This window comes from Crinia signifera, chromosome 4 (assembly GCF_055691185.1).
Source record: "Crinia signifera chromosome 4, ASM5569118v1, whole genome shotgun sequence".
Taxonomy (NCBI): domain Eukaryota; kingdom Metazoa; phylum Chordata; class Amphibia; order Anura; family Myobatrachidae; genus Crinia; species Crinia signifera.
In genome coordinates this window covers 110,036,986-110,059,242 of record NC_139220.1, presented here as the reverse complement: position 1 = coordinate 110,059,242, position 22,257 = coordinate 110,036,986, and the positions used below count along the sequence as shown (strand labels likewise).

General features: G+C 47.0%; 1 protein-coding gene across 1 annotated transcript in view; it reads right to left on the bottom strand.

Annotated features, from left to right (window-relative positions):
- GAS2L3 (growth arrest specific 2 like 3) overlaps positions 1-19,733 on the bottom strand; it is a 38,372-nt gene extending 18,639 nt beyond the window's left edge. Inside the window, exon 1 of the mRNA XM_083182213.1 lies at positions 19,401-19,733. The gene's annotated coding sequence lies outside the window, so the exon portion shown is untranslated. The remainder of the gene's footprint in view (positions 1-19,400) is intronic.
- Between the last annotated feature and the right edge of the window lie 2,524 nt (positions 19,734-22,257).

The window sequence follows — 22,257 nt, the reverse complement described above, 5'->3', positions numbered from 1 at the left end:
TCAGTCTTTACCAGACATTTAATAAAAGACTTCATGGGAAATTGCTGCTCTTTTAAAAGTTGTTTAACTGTACATAAATTGCTCCCATTGGAGGAAAAAGCTCATAGTTGCATACATGAAACAGGAGGGTGATTCAGACCCACTCAGTGCGGGCCAAATTCCCTACCCTGTCCGATTTTTGGAGATTGCGTGATTATGCGCGCATTCACTTCAGGATGGACGCTCATAGAAGTGCTGGGCCTACCCATGCGAATACAGGCATGTCGATGCCTGCTTGGGGTGGGCGGCTGAATCACAGGTCAGTGCCCGCCCCAAATTCAGCCATAATAAAAGCCTAGACTTTCTGTTTGTATGGTCTGCATTCAGACACTGATGGACCGATTTGGAGGAAACCAACATGAGGTGGCTTCATTGTGTCCAGATTAGGTTCACGGCCACTAAGACCCCCAATTCCGACCCCGTGGTGGTTCAAGGGGCCACTAGTGCACAAAGTGGGTCAGGGAAGCAAGATATGGCAAAGTTGCATAACAGAGGTGGTAGAGGACATGGGGTTTAGATCCAAGAGACTACCACAGAGGTGTATGCTGGGCACACCATGGGCATAAGGAGCATGATCAGGACCTTCCGTTGGACAGATTTGGATGAGAACTGCAGATGACACCAGGTAGCCACCTCACGGGTCTGTTGGAAGAGCTGTGAAGCTTAAAACAAGAGAAGGATAAAGGGTACTTGTTTCCTAGCACGGCCACAATCTTAAGTAATCGTGTCCCTTAATTAAGGGACACGATTACCCCCGATGGACCCGATTTCTTTTGAAATCAGGTCCATTTAGCCGGCTAGGAGACAATATCGGGGGCATCGCGTCGGTCGGGACCATTAACATTGGTCCCGACGCGACCGACGCGATGCCCCCGATATTTCCATAGACTTCAATGTTAAAAAAAAATTTAACATTGAAATCTTGTCGGGAAAGGTAAAATATCGGAGGCATCGCGTCGGTCGGGACCATTAACATTGGTCCCGACGCGATGCGACGCGATGCACCCGATTTTTGCATAGGCTTCAATGTTAAAAAATTTTTTAACATTGAAATGCTGTAAAAATGTGAAAAAATGTGAAATGGGCCAATATGACCCATTTCACATTATAGATGTCCCCGTCGTCACCCCACGATAGACGCCAACCCGAAGCGTGGCGAGCGCAGCGAGCCCGCGAGGGGCGGCGGTACGCGTCCTCCGACCTTTTCATGCCCTACTATCCACGTCGGCGTGGAGTGAGAATAGAATAGTGTGGCGAGCGCAACGAGCCACCGAGCCCGAAGCGTGGCGAGCGCAGCGAGCCCCGCGAGGGGAGGCGGATACCTTCACAGTTATACGCGTCCCCTTGCGGGCTTCACAGGTGTCCGTGGCGACGCGGACACCTGTGAAGCCCGCGAAGGGACGCGTTTACCTGTGAAGGTATCCGCGTGCGCTCGCCACGCTTCGGGCTCGGTGGCTCGCTGCGCTCGCCACACTATTCTATTCTCACTCCACGCCAACGTGGATAGTAGGGCATGAAAAGGTCGGAGGACGCGTACCGCCGCCCCTCGCGGGCTCGCTGCGCTCGCCACGCTTCGGGTTGGCGTCTATCGTGGCCTGGGGTTAACGCGCTTAAATTTGGGGGGGGGGGTTGGGAATTTTTTTCATTGAATCCAATGTAAAATTGGGTCCCAGGGACCCAATTTACATTGGATTCAATGAAAAAAATCGGGTCAAAAATCGGTCGGTCGCGTCGATCGCATCGCATGCGACCAAATCGCATGCGATGGACCCGATTTTTCCGACACGACCACCCCGATCTGAATCGGTGTGGCCGTGCTAGGAAACAAGTACCGGATAAAGTTTGAAAGGAATGAATTGCTCATCCAAACTCTGTCAACGCCAGGTACCTCTGCTAGTGCTACAGGAGAACATGGTGCTTGGAATATTCCCCCAATGTAATATGTGTGTTGCACAACCTAACGATTTTCAGAAGTTGCCCATAGCAACCAGATTCTAGCTATTATCATGTATCTAGCATCTTCTAGACAAGTAGAATGTGGTTGCTATGGGCAATATATCAACTTAGAAAACCAGTACTTTAGTAAATATACACCTTTAGTATTTAGCAAAGTGTACTTGCAGTACATGTCCCTCATTTATGTTCAAAAATGCTCTTTTTAATATATTTTATATCAAAACCGGCCCTTTAGTAAATATACCCCGAGGGCGATATGTATCAAGCCTTATAAAGTGATTGAATGGAGAGTGATAAACCACCAATCAGCTCCTACCTGGTTTTTTTAAACCCAGCTTGTAACATGTCAATTAGGTGCAACAAGAGAGGGGGTATGGATCCGCACAGACTTCACACATATAGGTATTTACTAGAACCATAGGTTTGACCAATATTTTGGACTACTCAATTATATGATGGTAGTCTAGGGTTGGTGGTGCGCCCAACACATTCAGTATTTGTAACTGTGTTAGGGGGAGATTGTATGCAAGAAGCATACAGGAAAGACAAATGTGCCTTTTTGGGCGCACTCTTTATTCAATAATTTGGTATGATTAATTCATTAAAACATAACTTTTATTGGCTTCTTTTCTAAAAAATTGGGAGCATTCCTCATTTCTTTGTTAAATCGATAAATTAACCTTGACCATCAATCAAGGAGAAAAATCACATACATCATTTGGACTTGTCAATACATTGTCATTGACCATCAATCAAAGAAAAGAAAAAAATCACATACAACATTTAGACAGGACATATACATACATTTTTATATGGAGTTGTTTTTAAAAGATTTTTAATTTTTTAATTAATAAATCTTGTGTTTATTATTAAACAAAATGCCTCAGCAGAATTGCATCAATTTTTGAATTTAAGTTGCCTCGGCAAGGTAGCAGCGATTCGCTCAGCCACACACACTTGGTCAACCTCTTATGCTTATAAGTTGTAATGTAACAAGACTACTGTATCTCTTATTGGGAAGAGGAGGGTAACCCAGTCAAATGAGTGGGCCTGAAAAACATATAGGTATAGTCACCCGTGGAAAGTACTCCAACAACCGGCGGTTCCTAAGCATCTGCTGTTCAATTACCCGTCTAAGTTACCTCCCAGTTTGTTCACCAGGAGTCTCCTCTCTGGCTACTAGACCGGCCCCTTGTAGGTGCTGCTGATATCAAGCCTATGATGGGGTACAGTGGTAACCTATTGGACTTAGTATTGAACGTGAGTGCCTGGTTGGTTGTAACATGGGAGTTATGGTAAAGTACACTTCTGCTTTCCAATACAGCTCAATGAGTCACCCTGGTGCTTTTCAGTATTGCAGGGAGACACAGCGGGCTGGATGGATGAGAGAGTGTTATGAAGTGGTGAATCAGTGACAGTTAGTCAGTTAAACCATAGATTGGCACTTCTGCTTTCAGAGATCTGCAAGCATCGAATCCCTGATGAGAGAGTCCCAATTATATGGACATCCTACCAACATGAGTAAAGGTTTAGAGTAGGATGGAAAAAGAGACGGGAGATAACAAGATGGCTCATGTAACCCACATGGGGTGTCTGAGCTATGATTTTGCTTGGAACTTAATAGGTCTAATTGCAATCTCGCATCTCATAAATATCCAGTTGTATGTACATTCACATCCAAATCTCTCAATGGCCTACTTACAGAGAGAGTCTACCCTACTAGGCATGAGAGGGTTAAATCTTAGGTAGGCAGAAAAGCAGGTTAGCTGTACTGACTGACGATTGGTGACTCCTGGGTTTTATCTAAAATGGGTACAGTGAATCTATATGCATATACACTGTAACCACACAAACTGAGCATTAGTTGCTCTAATTATCTGTAGATGAGTACAGTGAGAATTTATAAATGATTTCAATGACTGTGTGTTTTCACTATGACCTACAAATACACCCTGTGGTCTCGTCACGTAATTTAACACTCATACATTAGTGTCCACTAATGCCACACATATTAAGCAAAATTATTGTTAGACACGGTTTTAGAGCACTGATATCTATAAGTTTGCAATACTGTGGAGCAAACAATAATTCATGCAGAAATCACTGTTGAAATACCCAAGGTTATACAAGCATCAAGTTTATATCCTGAGCTCAGCTGTATCCACAGACAATAAGCCTATATGGGGCTGATTGCTCTTGAACAGGTGTATCCAAATTCTGCAACACAGTGACTATAGACACATATATTACAACTGTGGAATATGGTTGCTCCGTTACGTTCAGTGATGTCAGTGGAGTCTAGTCTTTTGAGTGACTCAGGGCTATACTGTAAAAAGATCCATGCACGTAGTCTAATCAAGGGATCTACCACAAAATATTTGAGCACTAAATAAGTGGCCGTTGACACAGTAACAATTGATATTGTGTTACTGACGTGGAGCAATGAGAGGAGCTGTAAGCTCCCACAGTGTGTGACTCGGTGGAGTCAGGCGCACGCACGCTCAGCTGAGCTGCGGCGGGGGTTACCTCGCAGTGTCCGTGTGTGGCTCCCCAGCCGGGTACAATAGTTCTGGATGCGGCAGCCAGAGGTGCGGCGTTTGCTCACACTGACAGTGTGCTCGGCAGGAGGTGGACCTGGCGTGTGTGGATGGCGGTGGCGGGTACGCGTTTCGCCCGTTGGCTTCCTCAGTCCGCCCAAAGGCAGTCTGGGGAGCCGTGTGTGGCTCCCCAGCCGGGGACAATAGTTCTGGATGCGGCAGCCAGAGGTGCGGCGTTTGCTCACACTGACAGTGTGCTCGGCAGGAGGTGGACCTGGCGTGTGTGGCTGGCGGTGGCGGGTACGCGTTTCGCCCGTTGGCTTCCTCAGTCCGCCCAAAGGCAGTCTGGGGAGCCGTGTGTGGCTCCCCAGCCGGGGACAATAGTTCTGGATGCGGCAGCCAGAGGTGCGGCGTTTGCTCACACTGACAGTGTGCTCGGCAGGAGGTGGACCTGGCGTGTGTGGCTGGCGGTGGCGGGTACGCGTTTCGCCCGTTGGCTTCCTCAGTCCGCCCAAAGGCAGTCTGGGGAGCCGTGTGTGGCTCCCCAGCCGGGGACAATAGTTCTGGATGCGGCAGCCAGAGGTGCGGCGTTTGCTCACACTGACAGTGTGCTCGGCAGGAGGTGGACCTGGCGTGTGTGGCTGGCGGTGGCGGGTACGCGTTTCGCCCGTTGGCTTCCTCAGTCCGCCCAAAGGCAGTCTGGGGAGCCGTGTGTGGTTTCCCAGCCGGGGACAATAGTTCTGGATGCGGCAGCCAGAGGTGCGGCGTTTGCTCACACTGACAGTGTGCTCGGCAGGAGGTGGACCTGGCGTGTGTGGCTGGCGGTGGCGGGTACGCGTTTCGCCCGTTGGCTTCCTCAGTCCGCCCAAAGGCAGTCTGGGGAGCCGTGTGTGGCTCCCCAGCTGGGGACAATAGTTCTGGATGCGGCAGCCAGAGGTGCGGCGTTTGCTCACACTGACAGTGTGCTCGGCAGGAGGTGGACCTGGCGTATGTGGCTGGCGGTGGCGGGTACGCGTTTCGCCCGTTGGCTTCCTCAGTCCGCCCAAAGGCAGTCTGGGGAGCCGTGTGTGGCTCCCCAGCCGGGGACAATAGTTCTGGATGCGGCAGCCAGAGGTGCGGCGTTTGCTCACACTGACAGTGTGCTCGGCAGGAGGTGGACCTGGCGTGTGTGGCTGGCGGTGGCGGGTACGCGTTTCGCCCGTTGGCTTCCTCAGTCCGCCCAAAGGCAGTCTGGGGAGCCGTGTGGTCCACCTCCTGCCGAGCACACTGTCAGTGTGAGCAAACGCCGCACCTCTGGCTGCCGCATCCAGAACTATTGTCCCCGGCTGGGGAGCCACACACGGCTCCCCAGACTGCCTTTGGGCGGACTGAGGAAGCCAACGGGCGAAACGCGTACCCGCCACCGCCAGCCACACACGCCAGGTCCACCTCCTGCCGAGCACACTGTCAGTGTGAGCAAACGCCGCACCTCTGGCTGCCGCATCCAGAACTATTGTCCCCGGCTGGGAAACCACACACGGCTCCCCAGACTGCCTTTGGGCGGACTGAGGAAGCCAACGGGCGAAACGCGTACCCGCCACCGCCAGCCACACACGCCAGGTCCACCTCCTGCCGAGCACACTGTCAGTGTGAGCAAACGCCGCACCTCTGGCTGCCGCATCCAGAACTATTGTCCCCGGCTGGGGAGCCACACACGGCTCCCCAGACTGCCTTTGGGCGGACTGAGGAAGCCAACGGGCGAAACGCGTACCCGCCACCGCCAGCCACACACGCCAGGTCCACCTCCTGCCGAGCACACTGTCAGTGTGAGCAAACACCGCACCTCTGGCTGCCGCATCCAGAACTATTGTCCCTGGCTGGGGAGCCACACACGGCTCCCCAGACTGCCTTTGGGCGGACTGAGGAAGCCAACGGGCGAAACGCGTACCCGCCAGCCACACACGCCAGGTCCACCTCCTGCCGAGCACACTGTCAGTGTGAGCAAACGCCGCACCTCTGGCTGCCGCATCCAGAACTATTGTCCCCAGCTGGGGAGCCACACACGGCTCCCCAGACTGCCTTTGGGCGGACTGAGGAAGCCAACGGGCGAAACGCGTACCCGCCACCGCCAGCCACACACGCCAGGTCCACCTCCTGCCGAGCACACTGTCAGTGTGAGCAAACGCCGCACCTCTGGCTGCCGCATCCAGAACTATTGTCCCCGGCTGGGAAACCACACACGGCTCCCCAGACTGCCTTTGGGCGGACTGAGGAAGCCAACGGGAGAAACGCGTACCCGCCACCGCCAGCCACACACGCCAGGTCCACCTCCTGCCGAGCACACTGTCAGTGTGAGCAAACGCCGCACCTCTGGCTGCCGCATCCAGAACTATTGTCCCTGGCTGGGGAGCCACACACGGCTCCCCAGACTGCCTTTGGGCGGACTGAGGAAGCCAACGGGCGAAACGCGTACCCGCCACCGCCAGCCACACACGCCAGGTCCACCTCCTGCCGAGCACACTGTCAGTGTGAGCAAACGCCGCACCTCTGGCTGCCGCATCCAGAACTATTGTCCCCGGCTGGGGAGCCACACACGGCTCCCCAGACTGCCTTTGGGCGGACTGAGGAAGCCAACGGGCGAAACGCGTACCCGCCACCGCCAGCCACACACGCCAGGTCCACCTCCTGCCGAGCACACTGTCAGTGTGAGCAAACGCCGCACCTCTGGCTGCCGCATCCAGAACTATTGTCCCCGGCTGGGGAGCCACACACGGCTCCCCAGACTGCCTTTGGGCGGACTGAGGAAGCCAACGGGCGAAACGCGTACCCGCCACCGCCAGCCACACACGCCAGGTCCACCTCCTGCCGAGCACACTGTCAGTGTGAGCAAACGCCGCACCTCTGGCTGCCGCATCCAGAACTATTGTCCCCGGCTGGGGAGCCACACACGGCTCCCCAGACTGCCTTTGGGCGGACTGAGGAAGCCAACGGGCGAAACGCGTACCCGCCACCGCCAGCCACACACGCCAGGTCCACCTCCTGCCGAGCACACTGTCAGTGTGAGCAAACGCCGCACCTCTGGCTGCCGCATCCAGAACTATTGTCCCTGGCTGGGGAGCCACACACGGACACTGCGAGGTAACCCCCGCCGCAGCTCAGCTGAGCGTGCGTGCGCCTGACTCCACCGAGTCACACACTGTGGGAGCTTACAGCTCCTCTCATTGCTCCACGTCAGTAACACAATATCAATTGTTACTGTGTCAACGGCCACTTATTTAGTGCTCAAATATTTTGTGGTAGATCCCTTGATTAGACTACGTGCATGGATCTTTTTACAGTATAGCCCTGAGTCACTCAAAAGACTAGACTCCACTGACATCACTGAACGTAACGGAGCAACCATATTCCACAGTTGTAATATATGTGTCTATAGTCACTGTGTTGCAGAATTTGGATACACCTGTTCAAGAGCAATCAGCCCCATATAGGCTTATTGTCTGTGGATACAGCTGAGCTCAGGATATAAACTTGATGCTTGTATAACCTTGGGTATTTCAACAGTGATTTCTGCATGAATTATTGTTTGCTCCACAGTATTGCAAACTTATAGATATCAGTGCTCTAAAACCGTGTCTAACAATAATTTTGCTTAATATGTGTGGCATTAGTGGACACTAATGTATGAGTGTTAAATTACGTGACGAGACCACAGGGTGTATTTGTAGGTCATAGTGAAAACACACAGTCATTGAAATCATTTATAAATTTTCACTGTACTCATCTACAGATAATTAGAGCAACTAATGCTCAGTTTGTGTGGTTACAGTGTATATGCATATAGATTCACTGTACCCATTTTAGATAAAACCCAGGAGTCACCAATCGTCAGTCAGTACAGCTAACCTGCTTTTCTGCCTACCTAAGATTTAACCCTCTCATGCCTAGTAGGGTAGACTCTCTCTGTAAGTAGGCCATTGAGAGATTTGGATGTGAATGTACATACAACTGGATATTTATGAGATGCGAGATTGCAATTAGACCTATTAAGTTCCAAGCAAAATCATAGCTCAGACACCCCATATGGGTTACATGAGCCATCTTGTTATCTCCCGTCTCTTTTTCCATCCTACTCTAAACCTTTACTCATGTTGGTAGGATGTCCATATAATTGGGACTCTCTCATCAGGGATTCGATGCTTGCAGATCTCTGAAAGCAGAAGTGCCAATCTATGGTTTAACTGACTAACTGTCACTGATTCACCACTTCATAACACTCTCTCATCCATCCAGCACGCTGTGTCTCCCTGCAATACTGAAAAGCACCAGGGTGACTCATTGAGCTGTATTGGAAAGCAGAAGTGTACTTTACCATAACTCCCATGTTACAACCAACCAGGCACTCACGTTCAATACTAAGTCCAATAGGTTACCACTGTACCCCATCATAGGCTTGATATCAGCAGCACCTACAAGGGGCCGGTCTAGTAGCCAGAGAGGAGACTCCTGGTGAACAAACTGGGAGGTAACTTAGACGGGTAATTGAACAGCAGATGCTTAGGAACCGCCGGTTGTTGGAGTACTTTCCACGGGTGACTATACCTTTATCTTTTTCAGGCCCACTCATTTGACTGGGTTACCCTCCTCTTCCCAATAAGAGATACAGTAGTCTTGTTACATTACAACTTATAAGCATAAGAGGTTGACCAAGTGTGTGTGGCTGAGCGAATCGCTGCTACCTTGCCGAGGCAACTTAAATTCAAAAATTGATGCAATTCTGCTGAGGCATTTTGTTTAATAATAAACACAAGATTTATTAATTAAAAAATTAAAAATCTTTTAAAAACAACTCCATATAAAAATGTATGTATATGTCCTGTCTAAATGTTGTATGTGATTTTTTTCTTTTCTTTGATTGATGGTCAATGACAATGTATTGACAAGTCCAAATGATGTATGTGATTTTTCTCCTTGATTGATGGTCAAGGTTAATTTATCGATTAACAAAGAAATGAGGAATGCTCCCAATTTTTTAGAAAAGAAGCCAATAAAAGTTATGTTTTAATGAATTAATCATACCAAATTATTGATTAAAGAGTGCGCCCAAAAAGGCACATTTGTCTTTCCTGTATGCTTCTTGCATACAATCTCCCCCTAACATGTCAATTAGGAGCTGATTGGCTGGTGGTTTATCCATTTTTTATCCATTTTTGTAATAAATCGCATGCAACTCCCAGGGAGCTGCAGGTGGAGGGAGCCCGGCGGGGGTGGGGCTCAGGAGTTCACATAGAGCCAGGCTGCCTCTCTGCATCCTCCGTGTCCCACCCCCATTGTATGAGATACATTGTAGGTGTTAAAGGGCACCACTGATGGCTGTACATAAGATTTAACTTCTGTGCAGCCCGTCCGACCTCCGACTCCAATGCGTGGTCCCCATGCATGTCATACACATGTATTTCATGGCCTGATCCATTGGAATTGGGTGAAATCGGGCACAATTTGCATCGTGTATGGGGGCTTTAAGAGTCTGGATCCTCAGAATTTACTCACAGAATAAATCTTTCTGAAGAGTACACGTTCTTATACGGTAACTGTATGCCTTTGGTCTTTATATCACTTCTAATAAGTTGATTAGTTTTAACAATACAAACATTTACAGCAACATTTCAGATTTGTTAGAAATATATAGCCATTTTCTCAAAAATAGTGTTCAAAATAATTTCTAGAGAATGAACTAGCCAGTTCTATATTATACTTACAACCGTTGTAAAGCACAATGATCAATGTTCGAGCAATATAAATATTAATAAATAAGCAGGCATTGTCCCAAACTTTTAGCTGTTACTATGCTGAGGACTTTGCTTAGTGATTGATTGAACAAGAATGGATATTTATCCCAATTCCATATAACGCTCTGTCCAAGGGGGAGCGGGGGTAAAAACCTTTTTATAACACGCCAACTATTCATGCATGAAGTACTGGAAATTCTTAGCATTATACAAGTGAATGTGTGTTCCCAGACCATGAACTGGAGCATGTGTCATGAAACTCCCCCACACAAGCAAACCCAGGATCTGAGTGTCAGATATTTAGAAATGGAACACAGTATAATAACTCCTCTGTCCGAGAAGCACACTTCACCCGCCATTTCTGCGCATATGTTGGATCAGCTCAGTATTAAAGAATGGCATGCTGGTGTATGAGCTCACATAAGCTGAGTGTATAGCGGGACATGGATTACGGCTACAGTTGAAAGGTCAGGAATGTGAGATACTGTAACAGCCAGCAGCTGTAGTCAAGTACCCATTAGCTTCTTAAGCTGTTATGCAGGAAGAATATGCCAACACCCATATGGTGCAGGGGCAAAGACCATTAATGGAAGAAAAAAAATGTATACATTCATACACTAACAGTACTGCAGTATTTCTCCAAAATGTTAAACATAAAAGGAATCTGCTGAATACACATCACTTTCATCTGTCAATCTGAAAAGTTTACAAGCATGGAAAACAAAGAAGTGCACACAGAAGAAGGGTCTTGCTCTTACAATGACATCGCTAGTGACATTAGACATTGAGTACAGCTGCCCACGCAGCCCGCCACTGAATGGAGTGCTTTACATTCTGAATATTACAGCCAGACAAGTGCCAAAGAATTTGTGCAATAAAGGACTGTTGGGTGACATTTTCAGATAGAGCTTTCTTTGTAGCAATATGAAATGTGAATATACACCAATATTTCGCATCAGATCAGCACACATTTTTCCTTGGTAGGCTTTTTTCATAATGCTTAAAAATATGAAAAAAAATAAATCATTCAATTTTGAATGGTCTCATGCCCACTGACATTTTGCTTGTGTTTTATTCAATTTTGACTGGCATCTTAAAAACACACTGTAAAAGCCCTCATACACTAGTCCAACATGATTTCCCTTGAACTTCCTCGGCTGCACCCCGGGAATCCTTCCATCCAATTTGGCACTTGATTTATTGCATGTAAAAAGAGGAGTTCTGGGGTGCTGCAGGGGGAATTCAAGAGAACCTCACATCAGATTGGATGGGAAGTCAAACACAGGCGATGTTATTTATTTTATTATTAGGTTTTTTTTTTTCCAATATATATTTTATATTATAGCAGTACAGATGGTGTAATGGTTAGCATTACTGCCTCACAGCACTGAGGTCATGGGTTCGCTTCCCACCATGGCTCTAACTGTGCAGAGTTTGTATATTCTCCCCGTGCTTGCGTGGGTTTCCTCCAGATACTCTGGTGTCCTCCCACAATCCAAAAATATTCTGGTAGGTTAATTGGCTCCCAAAAAATGTAACCCTAGAATGTCTGTGTGTGTGCGTGTACATGTGGTAGGGAATATAGATTGTAAGCTTCACTGGGGCAGGGACTGATGTGAATGCTCAAATATTCTCTGTAAAGCGCTGTGGAATATGTGTGCGCTATATAAGAAACTGTTAATTAATAAATAATATACGGTGTGTACAAACAGTGCAATCTTCCAAACAACCAACAAATATAAAATCGGCAGTGGCCACATCCTGTAGTCATTGACAATATCCTCAGTTTGAGCTCAGTGTATGGATGATAGTGGATGTCGCAGCTGACCTGCATATATGTGAATGATTTATCAATATGAATCGTCTGGTGAGGTTACAGCACACACGCACACACGTCATCAGCAGTAAACATTTGTAATGTTTAAACAAGTTTATCTGTCCTATATACAGTGCTTATGTTGCACAAATGTAGACTACCGAGTGCGGCAAACATGGTGTCTTTGCCAAACACTTCAGAACGAATAGTAGTCCATGGATTTTCTGCCTCTGCGAGTATCATGTATCCGGCTCTTCTCGTCTATATCCCGCAATTTGTTTCACATATCACATATGGATTCAGTATTGAATCCCGGCGGTCGGGATCCCGGCGTTCAGAATCCCGACGCCAGAATCCCGACAAGGGGGGACGTGGATCGCCCCCCCTTGCGGGCTCGCTGCGCTTGCCACGCAGCGGGCCCGGTGCCTCGCTACGCTCGGCACACTAATTTATTCTCCCTCTAGGGGTGTCGTGGACACCCACAGAGGGAGAATGTGTCGGTATTTCGGCGGTCGGGATTCTGAACGCCGGGATCCCGACCGCCGGGATTGTAACTGCATCCCATCACATATGTATGCTCTGCCTCATCCAGTGGAGCCTATGGAGTGTGCCTGGTAACTTTTGGGTAGGATATACAAATTCTTGTTAGCCCTTTTTAATGCACTTATAACAACTAAAAAGCAAAGTGTACTGTAGAAAAAAAAAGTGCTATTTAACTATAAAGTATTATTCCATACTTTATATCATGTGGGGCAGGACACTGACTTCAGGGAATCAGTGCCGACAAATAACCTTTTCTCCAAATATGAGGGTTTATAAAAGGACAAGTCATTCCTGATACCTTATACTTGAAAATCAGCATTTCAAAAAAGATTAGCAAAGTACTCTTGTGCAAACATAAATTGTAAAGTCATCATTTATTTGTAAGGTGCCATAAAATTCTGCAGTGCCGGACAATTAGGGAGCTATTTAATGGTTGTGTATATTGTAGACCCCATCTAAAAACCTATGAGCTATTCAATTGTTCTCAGTGACCAGAGTCAGAGGCCCTTATTCTGGTTCACTCGCAAAGGCAAATTCCTTCTCAAATGGACAAAAACCATGTACACTACGGGGGGGGGGGGGTTTCAGATGTAACATGTGCAGAGAGAATTAGATTCGGGTGGGGTTAACTTCAAAGTGAGATCTATATTGGTGTAAAAATAAAGCAGTCAGCATTTTCCCTGCACGAAAACAATATAACTCACCCAAATCTAATTCTCTCTGCACATGTTACATCTGCCCCACTGCAGTGCACATTGGCCCTTATTCTGATTGAGTCGGACAGCCGATGTTTGCGCATGTGCAGAGGTGTTTGTGTGCATGTGCGAATGCTTCGCAAGTCCGAACACGGTGTAGAAAATGATTAGGCGGAACCATCCGAGCAGGGGGTGGAGAGGGGCGTGAAGGGATGTCTGGGCTCATTACCATATGCGTATGCCCCGCATTTCATGGGCGTTTCCATGAAAATACTGGGCGTACGTATATTAATGCGGCCGTGATGCACGTTTGAGGGGCGGATGTCAGCTGCCCGCCCATATCCCTGCTTTCATGCGGAAAAATGTCTGAGTGGTCTGGAGCACTCGGTGCTGCCTGACCGCTTGGTCCATCATTTGATGGTCGGCGACCATCGGAGGATGGGGGAGGTTCGTACATGAAACATCCACTCGCAGTCAGTTCGCTCTGTGTCTTACAGCATTCGGACGGTGTGAGCGATCCGTACAGTAGGCAGGGTTAAGAACACTCGGTTCCTGTCTGAAATACGCATCCTAACTAGAATAAGGGCCATTGTTTTGTGTATTTGAGAAGGAATTTGCCTTTGCGAGTGAAACCAGAATAACGGCCAGAGTTCTAGATCATACAAAATACAATTAGACAGGAATAAAAATAATGTGCAGAAATGGTATGCGGTCCCTGGGATGACAATGTCAAAGTTGACAGCCACTAGGTCAGCACCTAAGAATGGTTGAAATAACCTAGGTTGACAATGACAGGGTCGACATGAGGTTTTGAAATTATTATTATTTTTTTTTCATACTTTACTAACCAAGTGAGCATAGAGTCAAAATATAAGTGTTCCAAGCGCAGTGAGGCACCATGCCCAAAGCATGGCAAGTGCAGCGAGCCACGTGATGGCACAGTCATACAGTGTACATGTCGACAGACATAAAGAACTGAAAACTCATGTCCATGTCAACCTTCTGTCAATGTCAACAATTAGTGGTCGACCTAGACATTGTCTATCATCTATTCTATACCGAAACCCACAGAAATGTGACGCAGGGTAGAAAGGGCGTAGCATGAATGTATACGTGTCTCATATACTGTTTCACAGACTTGTTTGTTCTGGAAATCATTAGGCAGTAAGGGGGTCCGTTTACTAAATCTTCAGAGCCAGCCAACCAGACCCTGGCATTTTTTGAACACAGCCTGTAACATGGCAATTAGTAGCTCATTACCTATATTAGTAAGCCTTGGATAGAGATAAAGTGAGTAAAGGTCCATACACACTGGGCGACTATGCCCAGCGTGTATGGACAGCGATGATGACTATCATTGCTGCAGGGAAAGCCGCTCAGTGCATACACACTGAGTGTCTTTCCCACTGCCCGGCGCCGACGGAGCAGGGAGGACAGCGTTGCATAGCGGAGCACTATGCAAAGCCTTCCTGAAAGCCACTCATCTGCTGGTATAACCATCTGCTGGTATAACAGCGCTCACCACCGGGGCATACACACTGGGCGGCTTTGAGCTGAAAGCCGCTCAAACCTGCTGTTTTGAGCGACTTTCAGCTCAAAGTCACCCAGTGTGTATGGGCCTTAAATGTATTATACTTGCACAACACATTTCCTGCTTTGCCTCTTTATGGAGGGGAAGCAGGAAGCTGCAGGGGTGAATGAACATCTTGGATGCTGAGGTGGGGGAGTGAAAACCCCCTCCAGCGATCAGTGCTAGAAAATTTCCCCTCAGTCATACACAGGGGATTCATACATGGGGGAGTAGTTGTATCAGAACAGATTACTACTTCTCCCCCACAACCAGGTAATATTTAAATAATTCAAATATATTTAAACATCTCCCATGTAATATGATTGTGTGCATCTTCATTACTGGCAAACACTATAATTAATAGGCTTTTTTTTTCCTCATGTCAAAGTGAACAAAACCTCCCTATGTAATTATAGATTTTACTTCACAGGCTTCATAATACAGCGTTTCAGTATGGAAACATTAGCAGTCACAATCCTTCTGATTCCATGTTATAGGATACCAGTGTACCAAAGCACATCCACCACAATAGATCTGTAGCTGCAGAGGCTGCTGGCTGGCTGTCAGGTTCTGTTGTAGTGAGTAAGGATTACGGACACTACACATGCTTGTTCATGTGGAAGTAATCGGACATCACTTCAGCAGAGCTTTAGTACATTCAGCAATACTTCAGGCTGTTCACTTCTATAGTGCATGGACAGTTGTTCCCATAGAAATAGATTATATGTTGATAAGCATTAACGGCTGAACACTGCAGGCAACTTATAAAAAAAAAAAAAAAAATATGAAATGATAAAATGCAAACTGAAAATTTGACAAAAACCTTGTGCATGCAGGTCTATACAGATAAGTTATTTTATTTTTGAGGCTCAAGGGTCTATTTACATGGTCTTGCTGAAATAATCATTCTTCATAGCTGCTCATAACAGCATAACAGAATGTCTTACGTCAGCAATTTACCATGACGGGAAGGCTTTCCATAGCGTCCTCCTATGGAAAGCCGTCCACCCCCGTGAAAATCGCTGTGTATATGCACTGAACGATTTTCAGCATCATCGCTCTACATACACGCTGGGCAAAAGAGCCCAGTATGTATGCACCTTAAGAATAAAGCAGCCAATATTTACCCTGCACAGAAAGAAAATAACACCCCAAATCTAACTCTCTGCACTTGTTACATCTGCCCCAACTGCAGCGCAGCATGGTTTGGTCCATATGCAAAAATTGCAGCCTCGCTTATAGGTCTGTATCAAGCCCCTTGTCTGGAATAGGGATAACTGTTGAAGCGCACACATCTTGTACTTCAGCTTTGACCGTACTCTCGGCAGCCATAAAAAACTCATTAATGCACAAGAATGAAGGAGGATGTCAGATAAGTGCACCACTTCCACAGCTGCCAAGGGGAGGCACAGCTGGACAGAGTGAAATAGAAAGAACATTAAATACCTTTACACTGAGGGAGCGGACTTCAGATCATAAAGCTGGGGAAATCCCTTGCTAAACGAAATGGCACTACAGAACTATATGTTGCATATACCTTACAGAGAACAATGAGGCGGCTTCCTAATGCAGTTCTGTGCCAAAAGGTAAAACAAAGGCAAACATGTTCTCATGGTCTTGTGTAGGCAGAAGTGACAAGGTCACCAAATAAAAGGTCCTGAGTTACTATAATTGGCGGATGTGATGGGGGACATCAGAAGTGCTGAGTCTGTATTTTACAGACAATAGGTAAAGACAGCTGTAATCTGTATTCCACACAGGCTGGCAAGTAAGCCTACAGGGAAGCCAGTGACATAGGAAATAGGCATACTTTAATTGGAGAAAACTAGGACACTTTATGGAAGCATCTATATTTCTGTTTCATATTAAACTAAGCAATGGTCATACTCCAATACCACTGAAACATTGCTAGAAGTTACACAAGTGCTGCCATGCACAGGTTACAGCAAGCATAACGGATGTCAGGGTACTGCTGGTAAGTGCCCCTTTGCTAATACATAACAGGCGTCTCCATATGGCTTCTAGGCTGCTGATGGGAAACAAACTATTCACATTTTACACTGTTTTCTTGTATCTGCACAAACGTCCTGAAAGCTTTGGTAGACAAAATAAGTCTTTCTGGTGGCCACACCTTAGAACCAATGTCAAGTTTGGAGAGCTGCCTACAACTGGGCCCGAACATCATACAACAATAGGAGTTTCTCGTATTGTATTTCTATTGACTATGAATCTACTAAAAGGTGACCATACACTGTACAATTATTGTATGCAATTTGGGCTAGAGCACAACGCATATCTTTTGCAATGCAATGAGATGCAATCTAGTCCAAATTGTTTACAATAATTGTACCATGTATGGGCACCTTAACATTCAAGTTCCAAAACTCAGCTAAAGTTGGGTACAGACAGATTCCAATGCACAGAGGGGCAGATTTATTAAGCTCAGTGAAGTGATAATGTAGCTGGTACTTTTTCACAAGCCAATCAGCTCCTAACTGTGAAGTTACAAGCTTGACTTGAAAAATTACAGGTACTGTAGGAGCTGATTGGCCGGTGAAAAAGACAAGATCACTTCACCGAGCTTAAGAAATCTACCCCTGAATGACCAATTCTCACCCATCTTATTGCTATTTTCACATAGCAATTGATTCCGGCAGCACACCTTCTCTATAATGTTGCCTATGTGACTACCTTCTTTACCATCTATTTACTCAATTCAGCTACAAGTGGAGACACAAATGATTTGTTATACATCATGTTAATGGATCACATTATGAAACATACTACCTGGGGAAAGCAGAAGAGGGAAGGCTTAAGATGCCTTTGACAAGTCAGAAGCAGCCATTGTTCAACATCATCACTGTATATTATACACCCACTATTTGCCTACAAATAGGCACAAGATGCACGGTTTGAAGTTGTACGTACTTCTAATGGATTACCTAGATCTTCACCTATAGCACAATATGCAAACAAGATAGCGTTTCAGCATGAAAACTAAGTTCTAATCGTGCCCATACACGGTGCGATCATTGCATGCGATTTATATTCAATGCAATACAAAGCTAGTTCAAAAAGTATGTGCAGCACACACTTCTTGAACTGTCCAGCAATATCAAACTCTGCATTCCGGAGCTTGTAGTGTCCAGTCATGAGGGTGTCCCGTCCCTGGGGTGTCTTGTCTGGAGCGATGCCTTTCATAGGTTTCACCAGGGACATGGGGAAGGATAGACTACAGCCTCTCCATGTGGTCCGCCGGACTGTCCTGGTTTGTGGCCCAGACCATAGAGGGAGGCTTTATTCTGACCCCCTTCTCTCCTAGGTGACAGGTGTCACAGGCAGCACCCCTGGATCGGACACTACAATCTCCGTAATGGCAGAAATTGATAAATGGAGCCTGTGCTGTGATCCGGGGTCCTGTCTGGTACCGGTTTTCACCCATACCCGTTCATGGAGAGGACCATAAGAATAGAATAAGAATAATAATTTATTGTCACTACAACATTAAAAAATGTAAAGTGAAATTCACAAGGAAGAAAAGAAGAGAAGGAAATACTAATATTCAACATTCATATATCACAATTCAAACACAAAATAACAGATGGGAATAACATAAAATAACAGATGCTACATATACAGTGACAGCAAGCAGGCTGTTGGTATTGGCCAAGTTAGTTTACATAAAAAATAATAATCATCATCTTTCATAATTTTTTATTATTTTTTTAAAAGACAAAAACAAAAAAAGGGACAAAAATAAAAAATAACTATCAAGCTAGATATAATATACAGGAAAGAAAAGCCTCCTTTTCTCTGTTACAAACAAGAATCCTTCTTCACCAAGATACTAATGGAACAACCAGGCTTGTGAGTCACGTCACATCCCATCCTGACAGGACACATGCCAGCAGCATGCTGCATATCACGAGCTTGACACTTTACAACAGTCAGTGGTTCCCAAACTTTTTTGAATAACGGCACCCTAGAGCATCAAAATATTTTCAAGGCACCCTTAGGCCAAATGCTTCTTATCGAGAAATTCAGAAAAAAAATATTAAATGAAGTGCTTTGTGTTTGTCACAGTTATCTGGTGAGGGACAGGATTTGCTTCTGTTTGTCCACATATATTATGATTGGCAGCCACAAGCACTGGTTTTGCCTGGTACATTGGCCATAAATAATATGAATTGATCTTGGTCCACCAACCCAAGGTACCCCTGCAAGTGTCCTGAGGCACCCCAGGGTGCCTAGGAACACAGTTTGGGAACCACTGCTTTACAAGACAGCTACATACATACACACTCTATCTATATACATACATACATGGTGTCCTATGTACTGACAGTTCAGGGAACCTATCCATATAAATGACCAGAGAACGGCCCAATCAAAGCGCAGCGTCACACTAATAAAGCGCTGAATCACAGCAGTTTCCCAATGACCCCTCCAGCACTTTTTCTGCGCAGAGCCGACACTCACCAGGTGGCAGCACAATGACAATAGTCCGGATTTCGCTTAAGAATGCATGTAGCCGCAGCGTACGGTGAGCGACGTTCCCGGGACACCGGCCGCACCTAGCAAACTGCGCGACGTCTGCAGCTCCCGGCGGCCGCCACACTCCCACTGCTGCACTGATTCCCCTGTTCGGACAAACCGCCAGCCCCGCCCCCCTCTGCCTAGCTAACTCTGATTTGTGTTCTCGTTATCTCGCCCTTTCGAATTGTCCAATTATAGTGCGCATGTTTCCTGTAAGAAACGCCCCTCACGCCCCCAGCACACTCCCCGGGCAGCTGCTGCAGATGTGTGTGGAATAGGCCGGGCGAGGGCGGGACTTCAGCTTCTGCCTGTCACTCCTTATCCGTCCCTGCTGCCTCAGTCAGCAGCAGTCCCTGTGGGCTATAACTGGATGATGCTGCTGCTGCTGCTGCTGCTGTTGTCCAGTGTGGAAGTTGCATAAAGCTGATCATCACTCTCCATAGCCTAGCCTCCCTGTATTCTTGTCGTAGATTATGTTAAAGTATAAAGTGAGTATCTCAGTGTTGCTTTGTAGTATTCATCTTTTCAGCATGAGATCACTGGCTAATCTAGAGATATGGTAATGGTGGTCCCAGATTGAACTATTCCAGCAGTAGGGACCTTCCTAAAAGGGGCATGGCCTCGCGGGAAGGGGGTGTGGTATCATGGAAAGGGGTGTGGCATTACACATTATACCACACACCGTAATGTCCATTCCCATACCTCCCAACTGTCCTGGTTACCACTGGAATGTCTCGGTTTTTAGCGACGTCCCGCCCAGGGCCAGTAGTGTCAAAGCGTTTTGTGAGTGGGGTCAAGTGAATGACAACCCCTTCCCCCTAAGCTGGCAAATAGCTTCTCATATCCAGGCTCCCTGAGACGAGATTTCAAAAGTAGGGAAGTATGAACTAAAGGACATATAACATACATGATGTTAGGGGTGCACATTCCACAGGTACTAGATTTGAGGGGGCACTTAGATGGCACACAGCTACTAATATACTTTATAGAGGGTAGTGTCAGCACCGGGGTCTGTTGTGTTCCTGGCTGTGACCGTGGTGGACCAGTAGAGGGCGCTAGGAACCAGAAGGAGGGTGGCTTGATGTATGGTGTAGTCATGCACTGGGATACCAGGGAACAGCCGGACCATAGTGTTGGCGTAGACCAGGAACAGGGGAGCGGAGGCTAACGGTGGTTTTCATCAGGGAGCCCCGCAAGGAGCTTTGGACTTTGAACCGGCGAGCATGTCGCGGCCCCCTGCCCTAGTCCTCTGGTTCTGAGCTGGCTGGTACTGAGGAAACAAGACTTGGAGACAGGACTATGGAACAAGTAGTCTTGAGATGATGGATAACTGTCAGCCTAGGAGCCGGAGGTCAGTAGCAATAATTCGAGGATGACAGTAGGCGGCCTCGAAGCCGTAAGCAGTTGTTGATGGCCTAGGAGCCAGAGATGACTGTTCATTGTCTGTGAACTGTTAGGAGTTGTCGATGGCCTGGAAACCAGAGATGACTGTTGACGGACTAGGAGCCGTTAGGAGTTGTCGATGGCCTGGAAACCAGAGATGACTGTTGACGGCCTGGGAGCCGTTAGGAGTTGTTGTCAGTCAGGACACTGATGGAATAAGTCTCTGATAAGCACAGTAGCTGGTGGTCGACCTGGATGTCGACGGTGAATGCCGACGGCCAGGACAAGGATGTAGGTAGTCAGTGACGTGGAACAATATCAGGAGGTTGGCCTGGGAACAAATCTAGGCGAGTAGCTAGCATGGATAGCTAGCCAGGGCTAGCGTGACCTCTGCTGGGGATGGCTGGACACACTCTACTGCCGGGATGGATTAAGCAGGAGTGACTGGCAGATGAAGGGTTTAGCCAGATCAGCAGCAGCAGGACACAGGAGATGGTAACGCTGGAAGCACTGGATTGCATGGAGCCTAGGAACTTCTGACACTGGATGCAAGCACTCAGGGAACAGAATAAGCAATTGTTCAAGGCAAGAAGGCTGGGCCAGAACCCCCTTGCCTGTCTGTGATTGGCTGCAAGCCGCAGCATCAATCAGAACCAGGAAATACCTGAGAATACCTTAGTTTTGGCACAGGTGTACAGGTCAGAGTTCAGGCCAGCCAGCAATCAGGGCCTTCTTCTGAGCTGGGAGTAATCAAGGATAAAAAAGCTGTCCAGCATACAGTATGTGGTCTATAGGGTTGATTCTGGACCTAGGGGAGCCCAGGTGGAAAATTTTGTTTGGCATCCTGTCACTGAGATTGGGCTTCTTTTTGTTGCTGTCATTAGAGGTGCGTAGCCTTGAGGGGGAAGCCCCTGATTACCTCACTCCAGGGGACGTGCATGCTGCCCCTGGTGTCTCATTCAGGACTGTTGCTCCTTCTCTCTTCTTCCTACCCATTTTCTGTCCATAACCTCAAAAATGTTATTTCATTTGCTCACGCGTCCCTTATATTAACTTGTCGGTTAGCTTGTATATTATTCAACAGTTACGCACTATTCTGGTAGATAGGGAAAGCATGATGAATCTTATAATAAGTACAACACTAAACAACAGGTGGTCTTACACATGTGTTTGTCAGAATCTTGGACAGTTTCCCAGATCTGCGGCTTGTAATTTGAGTAATGAATAAAGCAGATCAGAAAAAGGCTTAAAACCCACTAAGAATGTAGTAAACGATGGGAACACTTTCGGCTACTTCTGTATTGAACTTTGCATGCACTTGCACATACTTCATGGACTGCAGATGCAGCTTACTGTATATTGCTGTATCATCTGAAACACTCCAACTGTCTAGAGATACCTAGAAGGTGGCTACATG